Source organism: Triturus cristatus, chromosome 5_2, assembly GCF_964204655.1.
Source record: "Triturus cristatus chromosome 5_2, aTriCri1.1, whole genome shotgun sequence".
Lineage (NCBI taxonomy): Eukaryota > Metazoa > Chordata > Amphibia > Caudata > Salamandridae > Triturus > Triturus cristatus.
In genome coordinates, this window is record NC_140588.1 from 748,227,492 (window position 1) to 748,246,189 (window position 18,698).

An 18,698-nucleotide genomic window follows, 5' to 3' on the forward strand; every position below is an offset into this window, starting at 1 on the left:
GTACTCGTAGTGATAGTGAACGTACACACGCGTGTACGGGCCGTACCACTATGGGTGTTCTTGCGTATGCGTACTTACTGACCGTACACATGCCTGTACGCTCACCATCACTATGGGTACACATACGGCAGCACTCCCATAGTGATATGGGAACGTACACAGGCCCTCTTAGCAGCAGTACGGTGGTTTTCACACATCACAGTGGTGACAGGCAGCACACAGGAAGGAATAGGGCGGACATACTTGTCCATGGATGGACATCAAGGCATTGTCTGGGCAGTACTACATGTGTGGGGCACAGGTGTGACAGGCTGTGATGTGGCACATTACTCCTGAATCGAGAAGGCACCAGATGTATGATGAGATGTGTACAGATGTAATGTGTGACGGTGCAATGTGTGCCAGGCATGCCCTTGACTCCTTTGACATGTGTGCATGTCGTACTACACACTTGGGATGAGCGACACTGGCATAGCACGGACACCAACACACGGAAGTGTCCCCTGATGCCCGGTACAGGGGTTACCACACCTGACTTGTCACTACCCACGGTGCACGATGTGACTATGTCATGTATGTGTGGGGGGTTACCATTAGGTTGATGTTGGAGCACCCTCAAAAGCTGCATCTGTTGCAGCAACCAACATGTGTCTGTGTGTAGATTGACATTGCACACTGTTCCGAACACCATGCCACATGTGGTATCGGATGTGAGGTGCGTATGTATGCATGGGACACAGAGTAGCGTAACAAGGACATGTCTGCATCCTCTCTATGAATGTGTGGTGAGTCATGACATAAGCACCTTCATGGCAAGGTGTGTGGGCTGTCCTAGTGTAATGTCATGTGACCTGTGGCTCTAGTGTTCCGCTACCAGACTCTGCAATCGACATCCTACTTCTGCTGATGTGTGGGTGTATGTCACTCCTGTCTTGCGTCTGGCTGTTCACTTGCACTGGGACACAGCTAATCCCATGCCATGGCATGTGGAGGTTCTCAATCTCCGTGTGTAGCTGGGTCTTGGTAGGAGTGTCACCTGCCAGCCATACATGTCCAGGGCATGTGGCACATACCTGACTCCGTATGTAGCATATGTGTATAGACAGATTAACAAGTGCTCAGTACAAATTAATTGTTGTTGTGGTGCACTCACTCTTCCTTGTCACTTCCAAATTACTGCAGGGCGCCGCCTCTTCCCCGACCAATTCCGGACTTGGCTGCCATGCGGGAGAATGACTGTATCCGGTGCTACCGCTTCCCCCAACGGTTGATTCTGGATTTGACGGCGAGACTGGCACCACACCTGCAACCGCTGCACAGGTATCCTACGGCACTGACACCCAAGCTGAAGGTAATGGCAGCCCTACATTTTCTAGCCACGGGTACCTTTCAAAATACCATAGCTCATGTTGGTGGCATGTCCCAGAGCATGTTCTGCCGTGTGCTGCATGATTTCTTAGAGGCCATGTTGATTCACCTGGATGACTTCATCCATTTTCCTACCCCTGAAATGTTGACTGGGGTCAAGCGTGGATTCTATGCCCTGGGAGGGATGCCCCATGTCATTGGGTCCATAGATGGGACACATGTTGCTTTGGTACCACCACAGGCACAGGAGGTAGCGTACCGGAATCGCAAGCACTACCACTCCATCAATGCCCTTGTGGTGTGTCTGTCCAACATGGTGATTTCACATGTCTGTGCTCGTTTTCCAGGATCAGCACACGATGCCTACATCATGAGGCGTAGCAGGGTGCCTGAAATGATGACGCAGCTGCGCAACGAACGAGCATGTGTTGTTGGTGGGTACAGTCTGTCTGTCCTGTATTTTGCGTAGACTTCCAGCACGACCGCTTCTCCTGTTCTAACGATGTCCATGTGCTTTCCATGTAGGGGACGCTGGCTATCCCAACATGCCGTGGCTGATCACACCTCTCCACAACCCCATCACGCCGGCCCAGCTCCGCTACAACACCGCCCATGGCCGGACAAGGCGAGTGATAGAGAGGACTTTTGGCCTGCTGAAGAGCCGATTCAGGTGCCTACACAAGACCGGCGGCGCACTCCCATATGCCCCGGTGAAGGTCTGCAAAATCTTCATGGTCTGCTGCATGCTGCACATCATGGCAGTTGAGAAAGCTGTGCCACTCATCCTGGATCAAGATGACGAGGACCATCCTCCCGTGGAGGACGAAGGGCTTGGCAATGGGGCTACTGATGTGGAGGATGTGGAGCCGCAAGAGGACATCCGGACTCGGCTCATACGCGACTTTTTTGCTTAGTGGTGAGTACCAGTGTCTGAGTGTGCACGCATTGGTCCCCGTGTGGCATGTGTTGTGATGTGTGTCTCCACCTGCATGTATGGCACGTGAGTCAGAGGTGTGTGTGGGTGTGTCACTGGAGTGATGGTGCCAGTGATGGTTGTATTTCCCCAGTCATAATTGTGACCTAGCATGTTGTCATCCATACATGTGTCGAGTAAATGCACATGCAAGTGGCTGTGCTTTTTGTGGCTGACTTCTTGTGTGTCTCTCTTCCCCAGGTACTTGCGCATGCCATCTGCTGGTTGCATTGTTGTGGCACTGCTATTCCTCATCGTGTGCTGACTCAGCGTTACAGGCACGGGCACGTTTGGAAGTCTCCTTAGGGTAAGGGATGCATCAGGGGTGTGTTGGGTGTGGCAGTTGTTCACGATGTATGCACACTGCCCCTGTCGATGTTTGGTTCCTCTGCAGACATGTTGCATCACCATGGTACACATGACATGCAGCTGGGTACACCTGAATAGATGGTCAGACTTGTTGACAGTCATCAGTGATGGGATAGTGGATTGTGATGATGGCATCAATGTGTGTAACACTGCCCTCGGACACATACGGTTTGCATTGGCTTGACATGCTGTGGGACTTCCACATGAGCGGATCAATGGTGTATGGCAGGCTCTCCGTGAGCAGCTGGGGGTGTTTAGCTGTTAGCCGACACTTGTGTGCCACTTCCATGGCTATCACGCATTTGTGCTGCAGAAGGGGGGTGGCAGTGTTGGACCCACATGTTACTCCACATAAACTGTTCATGTGTACTTCAAGTTGCCTCTGCAATCCCGAAAACATGACTAATAAAGGTGTCCCTATGCCTCCAAGGTGCCTCTTCTCAGTCAATGCTGGTGTGTTGCCACGGTGCATCCAGCATGTCTGGCATGGTTTTCCCTGATAGTGGCTATGTGTCTATGTGTCGAGTAGCAAGATGCAAGCTGTGTGTGTGGGAGGAGACTGTGTATTGTGCATGATGTCCATGACTGTGTGGGTATTGTGACATGTGCCATCCCCATGCATCCAACGTTGGCCAGGCCCCCATTATCTGCATCCACCGGACTCAAGCTTGCAGGACATTGTTCTGCCACCTGTCTACACATACCTGGGTGCCCCCCAGGACACTGGACATGATCCCTGACCTCTGCGCATGACTGTTGCTGTACTCAATATGTCTGTCGGCACGGTTGTGCGGCCACCCCCTCAGCTGGTTGGGCCCATCACAGGTGTGTATGCTGCTCCATGTCTGTCTTACGTAATACACTGTGACCCATGTGTCCTGTGCCAGACTCAGGCCCCAGGGTGTGGATGGTTGAAGTCAAAAGAGAACTCAGGCATGTTTAGACTTTACAAGACACATGTAAGGTAATAATGCAACCAGCAGGCATCTTCTCTTCATGGTGTGACTTTTTATTTTAGTGGGGGAGGGGGGGGGTATGACATGAGTGGCTTTCCGGGTGTTTGGAATCCAAAGTTCAGTAGGGGAGTTGGTGTCCTTGCCATTTGAAATCCTCAGAGTCCATACCACAGTCTTTGTCAACATTGGTCAGACAGTGACCAGCAAGGCCATGTGGTGGAGAATGTCTTTTGATGCTGTGCTGCTGTTGCTCCAGTGGGCCAGGTGCCAGGCCAGGTGTCCTGGGAGATGGTGCTGTAGCGCCGACCCTCATGGTCTTTTCCGTGGACGACCCGCCCTCCTGCGGGGACCCTCAGAAGCAGGCCGTGACGATGTTTGGGATGCTCCATCAGATGTTTCCTCCTCCTCCTCCTGATCCCTCCCTGTGGGTGGTGATGTTCTACGCCTTCTGGCACAGGGAGGGTTGCCCATGTTGTCGGCCATCCGACGGAGTGTGCTGTGAATTCCCATGAACACCGTCACGAGCTCAGCCTGTCTGTCCTCCATCCTCCGTTGGTGTTGCAGTAGACAGGCATGTTGCTCCGCATGTTGCTGGGCCTGCTGGGTCTTGATCTCATCGAGGGTCCCCTTCATCTCATTGAGGGTGGACACAACCTGGGCCATGCCCGTGGTGTCCTGCCGGTATGTGTCCAGGATGTTTCGGACATGGGAATATACCGGTTCCCCAGCCAACTGGTCAGGCTGGCGCCTCCGCCGTCCTCCACTCCCACCACCCCTGCCCACTTGCACCTGGCCTGCCCTTGTGGGCACATCGGGTCTCCGGGACCCCTGAGGGGTGGCATTGGCGTTCTCGCCTGCCTCCTCCTGGGTGCCCGGGACACCGTGTCCCTCCTGGCCAGCCTGGCTGCTTTGTGGTGGTGGGGCAGGGATCCTGGGTGTCTCCTGGGATGTGGCAGGAGTGGGGGTGGTGGTTGGCCCCGTTGTACCTGACGCAGGTGCTGCAGGTCGTTGGACACCAGAGGGGCCAGGTTGGTCGGGATCGTCCACAGAGTGGTGAGAGTCGTCGCTGCCGGTGGGATCGGCCTCCCGCAGAGCCGGGTCCTGTGAGTCTTGCCCCCCAGTGTTGGGGGGTGAACCACGAGGTTGACCTGTGTGTGAGAGAGACAATGTTAATTTTGGTCCATGCAACATCCATGTTTCATCAGTTTCAAAGTTGGAACATTTCCTCTGGGACTTTGGATCTGTCTTGCATTCCACTCACAGTGCACTTGTGCATGGGTGTGTCCCTTGGGCACAGCTTTGGCGCCTTTAACTATGTGTGGCACAGTCTTACTTGTTGCGTCAAGTGTGACTGCAGTCAGCAGTGGAGTGGGCAGGTTTGGCGAGCTGTGCATTGGCGCCTTCCGTATTGCACTGTACGTGGGCACATGAAGTTGTTCCACACACTTATATGATGCAGGTAGCTGTCGTTGTGCTCGTGCACAGGTTTGGACATGGCCCTGTGTTTTGCCATGGAGGAGAGGTGGGGTGCTGGCACTGGCCACCCTTGTCTACATGCACGCAGTCCACCTGCTGACGAGCAGACATTCCCGCACACCACATGGCTGATTTGCTCTCCCTGTGTCTCCCTCCCTCTCTGTCCCCCTCTCCCTCCCTCTGTGTGTCAGCCTCCTCCCTCTGTCCGTCTCCCTGTGTCTCCCTCCCTCTCTGTCCCCCTCTCCCTCCCTCTCTGCCCCCCTCTCCCTCCCTCTGTGTGTCAGCCTCCTCCCTCTGTCCGTCTCCCTGTGTCTCCCTCCCTCTCTGTCCCCCTCTCCCTCCCTCTCTGTCCCCCTCTCCCTCCCTCTGTGTGTCAGCCTCCTCCCTCTGTCCATCTCCCTGTGTCTCCCTCTCTCTCTGTCCCCCTCTCCCTCCCTCTCTGTCCCCCTCTCCCTCCCTCTGTGTGTCAGCCTCCTCCCTCTGTCCGTCTTCCTGTGTCTCCCTCCCTCTCTGTCCCCCTCTCCCTCCCTCTCTGTCCCCCTCTCCCTCCCTCTGTGTGTCAGCCTCCTCCCTCTGTCCGTCTCCCTGTATCTCCCTCCCTCTCTGTCCCCCTCTCCCTCCCTCTGTGTGTCAGCCTCCTCCCTCTGTCCGTCTTCCTGTGTCTCCCTCCCTCTCTGTCCCACTCTCCCTCCCTCTCTGTCCCCCTCTCCTTCCCTCTGTGTGTCACCCTCTGTCACCTCCGCCCAGCTTCCTGGGCACACACTGTTAGCAGATCTTTGAATGGCCCTTGGCTTATTGATGTGAGTTTGTTTATGATATCCAGGCACCCATTGGGTGTAGTGTGTGTCTCTGCGCTGCTGCTGTGGTGGTGTGTGCTGCCACTCTTTCACAGTGTTGGCTGTTCATTAGCTGCTGTCATGTGCAAAACAGTGCCTTCACCCCATGTGTTAATGCAAGGCGTCCGCCATTTGCTGGCGAGTCTTTCCTGTGTGGGGACACACTGTTTGTCTGGCTGTGACCTAGGCCATATGGGCAGAGGGCATTGTTGTCTGCTTCTGAGTTGCACTATGTGATTTTTTGGGCCCACCCTCCCGCCATCCGGGTTACCGTGTCATGTGTTGGTGTCTTCTGTGGCCTGTGACTTGACATTGTCCAGCTGGGTGCATGGGGCATGGTGGCGCCAGTGGCATGTGCGTGTTCATGGAGTGTGGTTGAGTCATGCGATAGCTTGGGGTGGTTGCGTGCCTGTTTGTGAGTTTGGTTGTGGATGACGTTCCCCCCATGTGAGGTGCGTTGTTTGTGTACTCACCCGGGTCTCGGAGTCCTCCTAATCCTTCGACTGCCTCCACCGGCAGTATGGCCATCACCCTCTCCTCCCAGGGATGGTAGTGTACGGGTCTGCGGGACGGCCCTCCTCCAGTGACGTTGGCCTGGTTGTGTTCATCCGTCATCTTGGCTCGGACCCTCCTCCGCAGATCGTACCACCTGGCTTGGCATTCCTGCTTGTTCCTTCTGGTGTCCGCAACAGCATTCACAGCATCGACGATGGTCTGCCACATGGCTGTTTTTTCTGAAATGCTGGTCTGTCTGACCAATGTTCCAAAGAGGTGTGGCTCGACTCTGAGGATTTCATCGACAAGGACCTCCAACTCTCGGTTACTGAACTTTGGATTCTTGTTAGTGGGCATGGTGAGGGGTGTGGGTGTGGATGGTGGGGGGGGTGGATGGTTGTGGGTGTGTGGGTGTGGTTGTGCAGGTGTGTGTGTGAATGTGATGAGGGGGTGTTTGTGAAGGTGGTTGTGTGAAGGTGTGCAAGTGTAAGGTGTGGTAAAGCTTCTAGTTTGGTGCTGTAGGTTGTCTGTGGGGTCTGGCAGCAGTGAGTCTGTTTCAAAGGCTCATGGTTTGTTTGTGTGGGCCCTTTTTATTGGTCCATTGGTGGGTGTGGCTGTGTTTGAAGTTTGGGTGGGTGTGTTATAAGGAGTGGTGGTGTTTTGGTCCTCTGTTTGTTTTTGGCAGTTGCAGGTCAGTGAATGTGTTGTTTTAGTGGTTGTTGGACATGTTTAGTGGCTTTGTGCCATTCGAATGGTGTATTCTTGTGTTGTTTTGTTTTGTCCTGGTTGTGTACGTGCGTTTTTAGCGTGTGTACGGGGTGTACATGGGCCATTTTGTTGTACCGTGCTGTCCTTGTGTGTGGCTTGGTACGACTCGTACATGCGGTTGTGATGTTGGGGCCTGGGGTGCGCTCCGTACTTAGGAGGTTGTGGTGGGGGTACGACTCTGGCGTACACGGGTGTACATACACGGGAGGGGGTACGACTCTAATGTACATGGGTGCACATACACGGGTGGGGGTACGACACGTACAGGGGTGTACATACACGGGGGTATGACACGTACAGGGGTGTACATACACGGAGGGGTACGACACGTACACGGGTGTACATACACGGGTGGGGGTACGACTCTAATGTACACGGGTGCACATACACGGGTGGGGGTACGACACGTACAGGGGTGTACATACACGGGGGTATGACACGTACAGGGGTGTAAATACATGGGGGGGTACGACACGTACAGGGGTGTACATACACGGAGGGGTACGACACGGACACGGGTGTACATACACGGGTGGGGGTACGACTCTAATGTACACGGGTGCACATACACGGGTGGGGGTATGACACATACAGGGGTGTACATACACGGGGGGTACGACACGTACAGGGGTGTACATACACGGGGGGTACGACACGTACAGGGGTGTACATACACGGGGGTTACGACACGTACACGGGTGTACATACACGGAGGGGTACGACACGTACACGGGTGTACATACACAGGTGGGGGTACGACTCGTACACGGGTGTACATACACGGGTGGGGGTACGACTCTAATGTACACGGGTGCACATACACGGGTGGGGGTAGGACACGTACAGGGGTGTACATACACGGGGGTACGACACGTACAGGGGTGTACATACACGGGGGGTACGACACGTACACAGGTGTACATACACGGGGGGTACGACACATACAGGGGTCTACATACACGGAGGGGTACGACACGTACACGGGTGTACATACACGGGTGGGGGTACGACTCTAATGTACACGGGTGCACATACACGGGTGGGGGTAGGACACGTACAGGGGTGTACATACACGGGGGTATGACACGTACAGGGGTGTACATACACGGGGGGTACGACACATACACAGGTGTACATACACGGGGGGTACGACACATACAGGGGTCTACATACACGGAGGGGTACGACACGTACACGGGTGTACATACACGGGTGGGGGTACGACTCTAATGTACACGGGTGCACATACATGGGTGGGGGTAGGACACGTACAGGGGTGTACATACACGGGGGTACGACACGTACAGGGGTTTACATACACGGGGGGTACGACACGTACAGGGGTGTACATACACGGGGGGTACGACACGTACACGGGTGTACATACACGGAGGGGTACGACACGTACACGGGTGTACATACACGGGTGGGGGTACGACTCTAATGTACACGGGTGCACATACACAGGTGGGGGTACGACACGTACAGGGGTGTACATACACGGGGGTACGACACGTACAGGGGTGTACATACACGGGGGGGTTTGACACGTACGTACGGGGGCTGGGGGGGTCGGCGCGTACGTACGGGGGCTGGGGGGGTCGGCGCATACGTACGGGGGTTGGCGGGGGGTCGGCGCGTATGCGGGCACATGTCTCCATGGTTGCTATGGGTGTTCGGTGCGGACGGTGTTTTTTCCATACGGTTGTAACTTCTGACGCACGGGATGGATCGTGATTCCGCGGTCGGACTTCACTTTTCACATTTGTACGGTGATTCGTCCGAGGACGTGTCGGACACTTTTTCCGACCCGAGGACGTGTGGGGAATGATTCCCAATGCGATTCGTATGGTCTTTTTGCCATGCGAATCGTAATTGGCAGTTTGTACGGCATTTGTACGATTCGTACGGTAAAAAGACGTACAGGCTTTTTTTTTACCGGATCGTGATCGCCACCTAAAAGTGTTGAATACAGCCACCATTCTGCTTAAACCGTTTGGGGTGCGAGCCAGCAAGACTGTGTTATCTGCATGTAATAGTACATGTGTGGCTATAGAGTTAATAACAGGCACATTTTGGCACTGCATGGTAGAAGAGTGTTTGCATTGTTAATCTATAAGCTGAGCAGTAAACGGACCAAGTTGCAGTCCTGCCGAACCCCTCGCTCCGTGTTATAAGATTGTTTGCCTTCCCCTGCTTGCCCAAACCTGATGCTAGTTGTTAGATCACTGTGCAAGGTGGCAAGAAAGAGGAGCAATGGCGGGTCCAATTTCCATGCCCAATATTAGTGGTCATAGATTTGATCTGTTGACTCAATGTAATGAATCAAGAGGTCTTTGAAGGCCAGGTACCATGGGCCGAGTCTGGAGATGGCGTATTTTCTGATAATTAAACGGACAACTCCATTGCGCATACGCCCTATCTGAACCCTTATTGGTAAACATTCAGAATGGCGTCCTCCTTTGCCCATAGCTTTATTTGATCTCTGCCTAAACCTTTGACAGAGGAGTCAATTAAATAAATTGGTCGATAACATTGTGTGTCTGCATAATTTCTTTATTTGAAGATGGGGACAATGTATTTTTACAAATATTGGTCAACAAGTGTGCCCATAAATTGATAATACATTCATACAGTGGTAACTTTATGGAGTTTTACCTCAAACTTAAAAAGAGTGGAACTGCAATTTTATAGAATTCCTGCCCTGGTGTCTATTTGAAGGTAAGGAATAATGTGCACCGGTTCATCTGCATCAATCAATCAATCAATCAATCAATCATTTGCAGAGCGCACTACTCACCGGTGAGCGTCTCAAGGCGCTAAGGAGGAGGGGTGGGGGGGAGGCAGCTACTGGTCGTACAGCCAGGTCTTGAGGTGTCTGCTGAAGGTCAGCAGGTCTTGGGTTTGACACAGGTTGGCGGGGAGGGTGTTCCATGTCTTTGCGGCGAGGTGGGAGGCTGCATGAATGTGGGAGCTGATGCTGGTTAAATGATTTTGACTATTTCTGATTGAAATGGCAGTATCTCAAATTACTTTAGAGCTTTTACATTTGGGTGCCGATAACGATCCGGCAAAAACCGGGTACGAACCGTCGGACGGAGCATAATCTCCGTCCGACGCGTACCCGGTCGTCAATTTTTACAAACAAGGAATTACGATTCGCACGGGTACACCAGTAACGTACGAATCGTAAAAAAGCCCGACCGACCAAAAAAAACCTACCAATGCGATCCGGAAAAGCGCCGACCTGACGTCGGGACGCTCGCAGCCAGCCATTCACGACCCAGGATTCACGATTCGCACCGACGTCACCCCGCACGGTGAATATTTTGCGGCAGCCAAAAACTGCCGGGAAATCAGGACGACGCGAACAAGGACCACCAGTACGCGACGGACAGATGACGACGCGAACAAGGAGGACTAGTACGCGACGGACACACAGGACCACGCGACCAAGGAGGACCCGTACGCGACAGGACGACACGATCAAGGAGGACCCGTACGCGACAGGACGACGCGATCAAGGAGTACCAGTACGCGACGGACAGACATGGACCCGAACCTACGAGTCATCCCTGCCCTCATAGCAGTCCACCTCCTCTACAGGTTACGACGCAGACGCCGCAGAAGGTCAGAATAACTAAGGGAGGGGGGAAAGTGGGGTGGGGTGGGGGTGGCAGGACCAGGGCAGGCCACAAAACAACCACATAAGTCACACACCACACATGGCCTGGACATACCTGACTCCCATGCCCTGGTCACCACGAGGGGGTGGGGGCGTGTCCTGATAAGCCAGCGACCGCCACAACGGAAGTCCGTCACCACGCGAACAGGCAACACAACCAGACAGGTACGTCCCGTACCCACGCCTGAAGAGCGTGGGTACGAGTCGTACCACGCCCACACACACGTCACCCCAACAATGGCGGGACGGATCGTACCCACGTGGCAAAGGCCTGGGTACGGCCCGCACAAGCATCACATAGCGTGGGGACGGATATGTACGGACCCTACCCCCACCCCGTATGCATGGAGCGTACCCCCACCCCAACAGTGTAAGTACGACCCGTACCCCCACCCGCGGACTCACGGACCGTACCCCCCATGCCAACAGTGTAAGTACGACTCGAACCCTCACCCGCGTATGCAAGGGGCGTACCCCCCACCCCATCAGTGTAAGTACGACCCGTACCCCCACCCGCGTATGCATGGAGCGTACCCCCCATGCCAACAGTGTAAGTACGACTCGAACCCTCACCCGCGTATGCAAGGAGCGTACCCCCCACCCCGACAGTGTAAGTACGACCCGTACCCCCACCCGCGGACTCACGGACCGTACCCCCCATGCCAACAGTGTAAGTACGACTCGAACCCTCACCCGCGTATGCAAGGAGCGTACCCCCCACCCCAACAGTGTAAGTACGACCCGTACCCCCACCCGCGGACTCACGGACCGTACCCCCCATGCCAACAGTGTAAGTACGACTCGAACCCTCACCCGCGTATGCAAGGAGCGTACCCCCCACCCCAACAGTGTAAGTACGACCCGTACCCCCACCCGCGGACTCACGGACCGTACCCCCCATGCCAACAGTGTAAGTACGACTCGAACCCTCACCCGCGTATGCAAGGAGCGTACCCCCACCCCATCAGTGTAAGTACGACCCGTACCCCCACCCGCGTATGCATGGAGCGTACCCCCCATGCCAACAGTGTAAGTACGACTCGAACCCTCACCCGCGTATGCAAGGAGCGTACCCCCCACCCCAACAGTGTAAGTACGACCCGTACCCCCACCCGCGGACTCACGGACCGTACCCCCCATGCCAACAGTGTAAGTACGACTCGAACCCTCACCCGCGTATGCAAGGAGCGTACCCCCCACCCCAACAGTGTAAGTACGACCCGTACCCCCACCCGCGGACTCACGGACCGTACCCCCCATGCCAACAGTGTAAGTACGACTCGAACCCTCACCCGCGTATGCAAGGAGCGTACCCCCCACCCCATCAGTGTAAGTACGACCCGTACCCCCACCCGCGGACTCACGGATCGTACCCCCACCACACCAGTGTAACTAGACTCGTACCCTCACCTCGAATGCATGGAGCGCACCCCCACCGTGTATGTTCCAAGCGTACATATCCAGAAATAGGAGGTGTGTGTGCAGAGTCCACCCAGCAGTGCCCAGAGGCAGGAGGAGTGTGTGCCTATCACTCCCAGCAGTGCCCTGAGACAGGAGGGGTGTGTGCAGAGTCCTCCCAGCAGTGCCCAGAGACAGGAGGGGTGGGTGCAGAGTCCTCCCAGCAGTGCCCAGACACAGTAGGGGTGTGTGCAGAGTCCTCCCAGCAGTGCCCAGAGACAGGAGGGGTGTGTGCCTATCACTCCCAGCAGTGCCCAGAGACAGGAGGGGTGTGTGCCTATCACTCCCAGCAGTGCCCAGAGACAGGAGGTGTGTGTGCAGAGTCCTCCCAGCAGTGCCCAGACACAGGAGGGGTGGGTGCAGAGTCCTCCCAGCAGTGCCCAGAGACAGGAGGAGTGTGTGCAGAGTCCTCCCAGCAGTGCCCAGAGACAGGAGGGGTGTGTGCCTATCACTCCCAGCAGTGCCCAGAGACAGGAGGTGTGTGTGCAGAGTCCACCCAGCAGTGCCCAGAGGCAGGAGGGGTGTGTGCCTATCACTCCCAGCAGTGCCCTGAGACAGGAGGGGTGTGTGCAGAGTCCTCCCAGCAGTGCCCAGAGACAGGAGGGGTGTGTGCAGAGTCCTCCCAGCAGTGCCCAGACACAGGAGGGGTGTGTGCAGAGTCCTCCCAGCAGTGCCCAGAGACAGGAGGGGTGTGTGCCTATCACTCCCAGCAGTGCCCAGAGACAGGAGGTGTGTGTGCAGAGTCCACCCAGCAGTGCCCAGAGGCAGGAGGGGTGTGTGCCTATCACTCCCAGCAGTGCCCAGAGACAGGAGGGGTGTGTGCCTATCACTCCCAGCAGTGCCCAGAGACAGGAGGTGTGTGTGCAGAGTCCTCCCAGCAGTGCCCAGACACAGGAGGGGTGGGTGCAGAGTCCTCCCAGCAGTGCCCAGAGACAGGAGGGGTGGGTGTGGAGTCCACCCAGCAGTGCCCAGAGGCAGGAGGGGTGGGTGCAGAGTCCTCCCAGCAGTGCCCAGACACAGGAGGGGTGGGTGTGGAGTCCTCCCAGCAGTGCCCAGAGACAGGAGGAGTGTGTGCAGAGTCCTCCCAGCAGTGCCCAGAGACAGGAGGGGTGTGTGCAGAGTCCTCCCAGCAGTGCCCAGAGACAGGAGGGGTGTGTGCCTATCACTCCCAGCAGTGCCCAGAGACAGGAGGTGTGTGTGCAGAGTCCACCCAGCAGTGCCCAGAGGCAGGAGGGGTGTGTGCCTATCACTCCCAGCAGTGCCCAGAGACAGGAGGGGTGTGTGCCTATCACTCCCAGCAGTGCCCAGAGACAGGAGGTGTGTGTGCAGAGTCCTCCCAGCAGTGCCCAGACACAGGAGGGGTGGGTGCAGAGTCCTCCCAGCAGTGCCCAGAGACAGGAGGGGTGGGTGTGGAGTCCACCCAGCAGTGCCCAGAGGCAGGAGGGGTGGGTGCAGAGTCCTCCCAGCAGTGCCCAGACACAGGAGGGGTGGGTGTGGAGTCCTCCCAGCAGTGCCCAGAGACAGGAGGAGTGTGTGCAGAGTCCTCCCAGCAGTGCCCAGAGACAGGAGGGGTGTGTGCAGAGTCCTCCCAGCAGTGCCCAGAGACAGGAGGGGTGTGTGCCTATCACTCCCAGCAGTGCCCAGAGACAGGAGGTGTATGTGCAGAGTCCACCCAGCAGTGCCCAGAGGCAGGAGGGGTGTGTGCCTATCACTCCCAGCAGTGCACAGAGACAGGAGGGGTGTGTGCCTATCACTCCCAGCAGTGCCCAGAGACAGGAGGTGTGTGTGCAGAGTCCTCCCAGCAGTGCCCAGACACAGGAGGGGTGGGTGCAGAGTCCTCCCAGCAGTGCCCAGAGACAGGAGGGGTGGGTGTGGAGTCCACCCAGCAGTGCCCAGAGGCAGGAGGGGTGGGTGCAGAGTCCTCCCAGCAGTGCCCAGACACAGGAGGGGTGGGTGTGGAGTCCTCCCAGCAGTGCCCAGAGACAGGAGGAGTGTAACACATGTGTGTGAGGCCGGAATTACCCACATCCACACTGCCTACAAGGGAACATGTCCCCATGAACTCATGTCAACAGACTCCACACACAAGTACAGTGATCACCAAGGATGCCACGATTGTTGCAGGTGGAGACATGGCCATGCATGCATGGCCAAAGTAGAAGGGCTCCGTCACACACACAGCTCATGTAGACACTGCTCTGCGCTAAACATTGGGAACACCCTGCAGGGAAGAAATCTGGCTACACAGAGGAAGGAATACACCCTGGGACAATTGCACCATGCAGTAACTGCTTACATGACCAAAGGAAGTTAGCCAACACCTTGTGATGGCACATAGATCCCAGGGTCCCCCCAATGAGCAGAACACTACTACATATCCCACACACCCAAACCCTTAAACACCACCCAAAACCATGTAGCAGCCCCACCAACACCAATACCACCATAGCAGTAGTGTGATAATGAAAACAAAATTAAGCTTTATTCAGCATGAGCACAATGTCCGTGGATCGCAGGCAGTTCAATATTCACAAAGCCCATAGGGCAGTCAATGATTCGCAGCTGGATGGGGGACACAGTGGGATGCGTGTCCCCTACCTTACCTGCACAGTCAAATGGCATCGTCTTCCACACTGGTGAGGGCATCAGGGGGGGGGGGAAGCAACAGGCACCGCAGGGACATCAGGGCAATGGGGCGGCGTTGTGGGTGCAGGGATGGAGGACTCCACCACAGGGGGTGGGTCAGTGCCCAAGGCGGAGGCCAGGATGGCACTACACACCTTTGCAAGGTCCTCCAGGGAGTCCCCTGCACCCGAAGGGACCTCAGGCCCCAAGGAGGGGGGGGGGGTCAGAGGGATGGGTCGCAGCGCCACCGGGGGAGGGTGGAGACAGGGGGGGAGACTCAACCACCCTGACCGGGGACCTCCTTGACCGCTTGCGTGGTGGTGTAACTGTGGGGCTCAGGGACAGAGCGGCCATGAAGGAGTCCTTGGGGGAGATGTGGCCAGGAGAGCTGAGGGGAGGGGATTTTGAGGGAGTGGACTGGGTGGAATGCGGACTCCCACTCTGGCTGCGTGTCACACGTTTGCCCCCGACCCAGTGGGTGTGCCTACCTCACCCTGTGTGTGCGTGTCAGGAGGAGTGCGGTGGACCTTCCCTGCTGGTGTGGTGCCCGTGTCCGTTGATGTGGGTGAATGCCGACGTCTGGGTGTACGTGGGACAGGCATGGGAGTGGGAAGTGTGGATGGGGCAGGGGTAGGTGGGGGGAGGTCGCGCTGCTGGAGACCCACTGCTGCAGTCAGTGTGGAGTCTATGGACCTCAGCAAGTTGCGTTGGTCAGCCTGCGATGAATGAATGCCCTCCAAGAATGCCTCGATGTTGGTGAGGGTTTTGCCGTGGGCATGGAGGACATTAAGGATCGCAGCCTGACCAACCTGCAGTTGCCGCTGGATGTCCACAGACTCTGCATTGGCGGCAGCAGTGGAGACAGGGGCAGGGGGTGCGGTGCCTGGCAGGAAGGAGACATGCTGTGACCGGGCACGCTGGGATGGGACACGAGCAAGTGGGAGGCGGCTGATGGGAACTGAGGGGGCGGTGCGAGGTGTTGTTCCGCTGTCAGCTGCTGGTGCAGCCACCGCCCACTCGGAGACATCCTCCTCGGACCTGTCAGCTTCGTATTCTGACGTGCCAGTCGACAGGTCCTCGGCCGCACTATCCTCCACCTCTGTCCCACTCGATGTGCCAGCCCCGATGTCACGGCTGGCACTGGTGCTCGGTCCCTCCGCCTTGCCTGTGTCCATGTCTCCCTCTGTGTCCCCCGACGATGCTGTGGGCAGGGTGGAGAGACAGAAATTAATCAGACAGCTGTACACATCAGTCACATGAGTCCAATCTACATAGGTAACATTGCATAGCCTGAAAAGGAAGATCCCTGACATCTACTAAACAAGGTACCGATGTAGGGCATGAAACACACAGTTGGTTGAGCCACCATGCCACTGCAACACCATGGAGAGCATGAGACAATAGCTCAAGACAGGAAACGTAGTCCGACATAGCACCCAGGCCCTGGGGACAATCCAGCACTGCATCTGCACCACACAGCGTCGGTGAAAATACCGATGACCAGGGACCATATGCACGAACTTGAGACACATGCTGCATAGGTAATGCTGGAAACATGCCCAACATGACTCGGTCACTGCACCTTGCGTGTGTGTCCAGACAAACATCACACACTGCCCAGACCCAGCAAGTAGAAATCAGGAATTTACATATAGGCATTGCCCGCCCCAACCAACCCCTACACGAGGCAAATTGTTGAGACACAGGTGGCACCAACATCTCATAGTCTGGGTGATAAACACAGGGGCAGGCAAAATGCAAGATTGGACGCCAAACAGCCAAGGTGCACCTGTACAAATAATGAGGTACCAGTGCCCATCCTCAGATGAGTAGAACAAGACACACAGGCACTGGCAACTGTGAGTATGAAGAAGGACAATCAGGTCAGGCTGCACAGTGGACACCTGTACAAAATAGCACGTCTATATACATGGTGACAGGGGACAATGGCACAGAGCACAACCTACGCTGTAGACACTGAGAGTGTCCACGTTTATGATGACACATACACCACTGAGGAAAAGGTGCCCCAGGGGACAGTAGTGGGCACGCAACTACATGCTACTGAATGGTAATGACTGCAATACACGTCACCATCCCTGCACTATGCGTATCGCACACTCATGCACATCATGTCACAGGCCACTACATAGGACATGCGCGCTGTAAGGCATGACACATGAGAGACCAACTCCCATGTCTGGAGTCAGCATCAGTGCCAACTGACATGGAACCCACATGCAGTGAACTTGACAGTGCACAGGCAAGGTCCCACAACCTGTTACACACCACCCCCACACATGATGCTACAGTCATTGTTCTCGTGGACAAAGCGCCAGCCTACATTACCTTGTGAAGGAGTGACTACACACACACCAGGGAACACATTGCAAGGAGGGGAAGGGTGGCAGGGGCGCAGCGCTATACTGGGGCAAACAGGATCTGCACAGCACCTTTAAACCCTACCAGTGAATTCATGCTACTGTGCCCTTACAAATGCCGGTGACACACAACAAACACACATGTACCTACCCCCTTCCGGCTGCTGCATCGCCTGTAAGCGCCTCTCCAGGTCTGGAAAGACCACCGGCAGCACACGCCTGTGGAGGTGGCTCAGACGGCGGCGGCCGCGGTTCTTGTGGCTCTCAGGTGAGTCCCCCAGCAGGAGCCGTGCAATCCTCCGCGTCCAGCACCGGATATCCTGCCAGCGTTTCCTCACCTGGGGCAGGCTCCGCCTCCGACCATCCACACCCCTCACGGCACTGACGGCGGTCAGCCAGATCTGCTCCTTGGCAGTGGCGCCTACCTGTGAGGAGGAACAAGTGACACCACATCAATACACCAGCCACATGTCACAGAGAGACATATGAGTACAAATTAGCTGGTTACAACAAGGCATGTCATGCAGTCAACGCATTGCACCTTTGTCATAGGGACATCATCCCCTGGTGAGGGAAAAAGCAGTACGTGCCATAGTGGGTACACAGGTGGAATGATGGCAATGTCACAATCAATGATCAAGGCTCACACTGTGCATCACACCCACCCCTCCTGTCTCAGGGCACTGCTGTGAGTGATAGGCCCCCACCCCTCCTGTCTCAGGGCACTGCTGTTAGTGATAGGCCCCCACCCCTCCTGTCTCAGGGCACTGCTGTGAGTGATAGGCCCCCACCCCTCCTGTCTCAGGGCACTGCTGTGAGTGATAGGCCCCCACCCCTCCTGTCTCAGGGCACTGCTGTGAGTGATAGGCCCCCACCCCTCCTGTCTCAGGGCACTGCTGTGAGTGATAGGCCCCCACCCCTCCTGTCTCAGGGCACTGCTGTTAGTGATAGGCCTCCACCCCTCCTGTCTCAGGGCACTGCTGTGAGTGATAGGCCCCACCCCTCCTGTCTCAGGGCACTGCTGTGAGTGATAGGCCCCCACCCCTCCTGTCTCAGGGCACTGCTGTGAGTGATAGGCCCCCACCCCTCCTGTCTCAGGGCACTGCTGTGAGTGATAGGCCCCCACCCCTCCTGTCTCAGGGCACTGCTGTGAGTGATAGGCCCCCACCCCTCCTGTCTCAGGGCATTGCTGTTAGTGATAGGCCCCCACCCCTCCTGTCTCAGGGCACTGCTGTGAGTGATAGGCCCCCACCCCTCCTGTCTCAGGGCACTGCTGTGAGTGATAGGCCACCACCCCTCCTGTCTCAG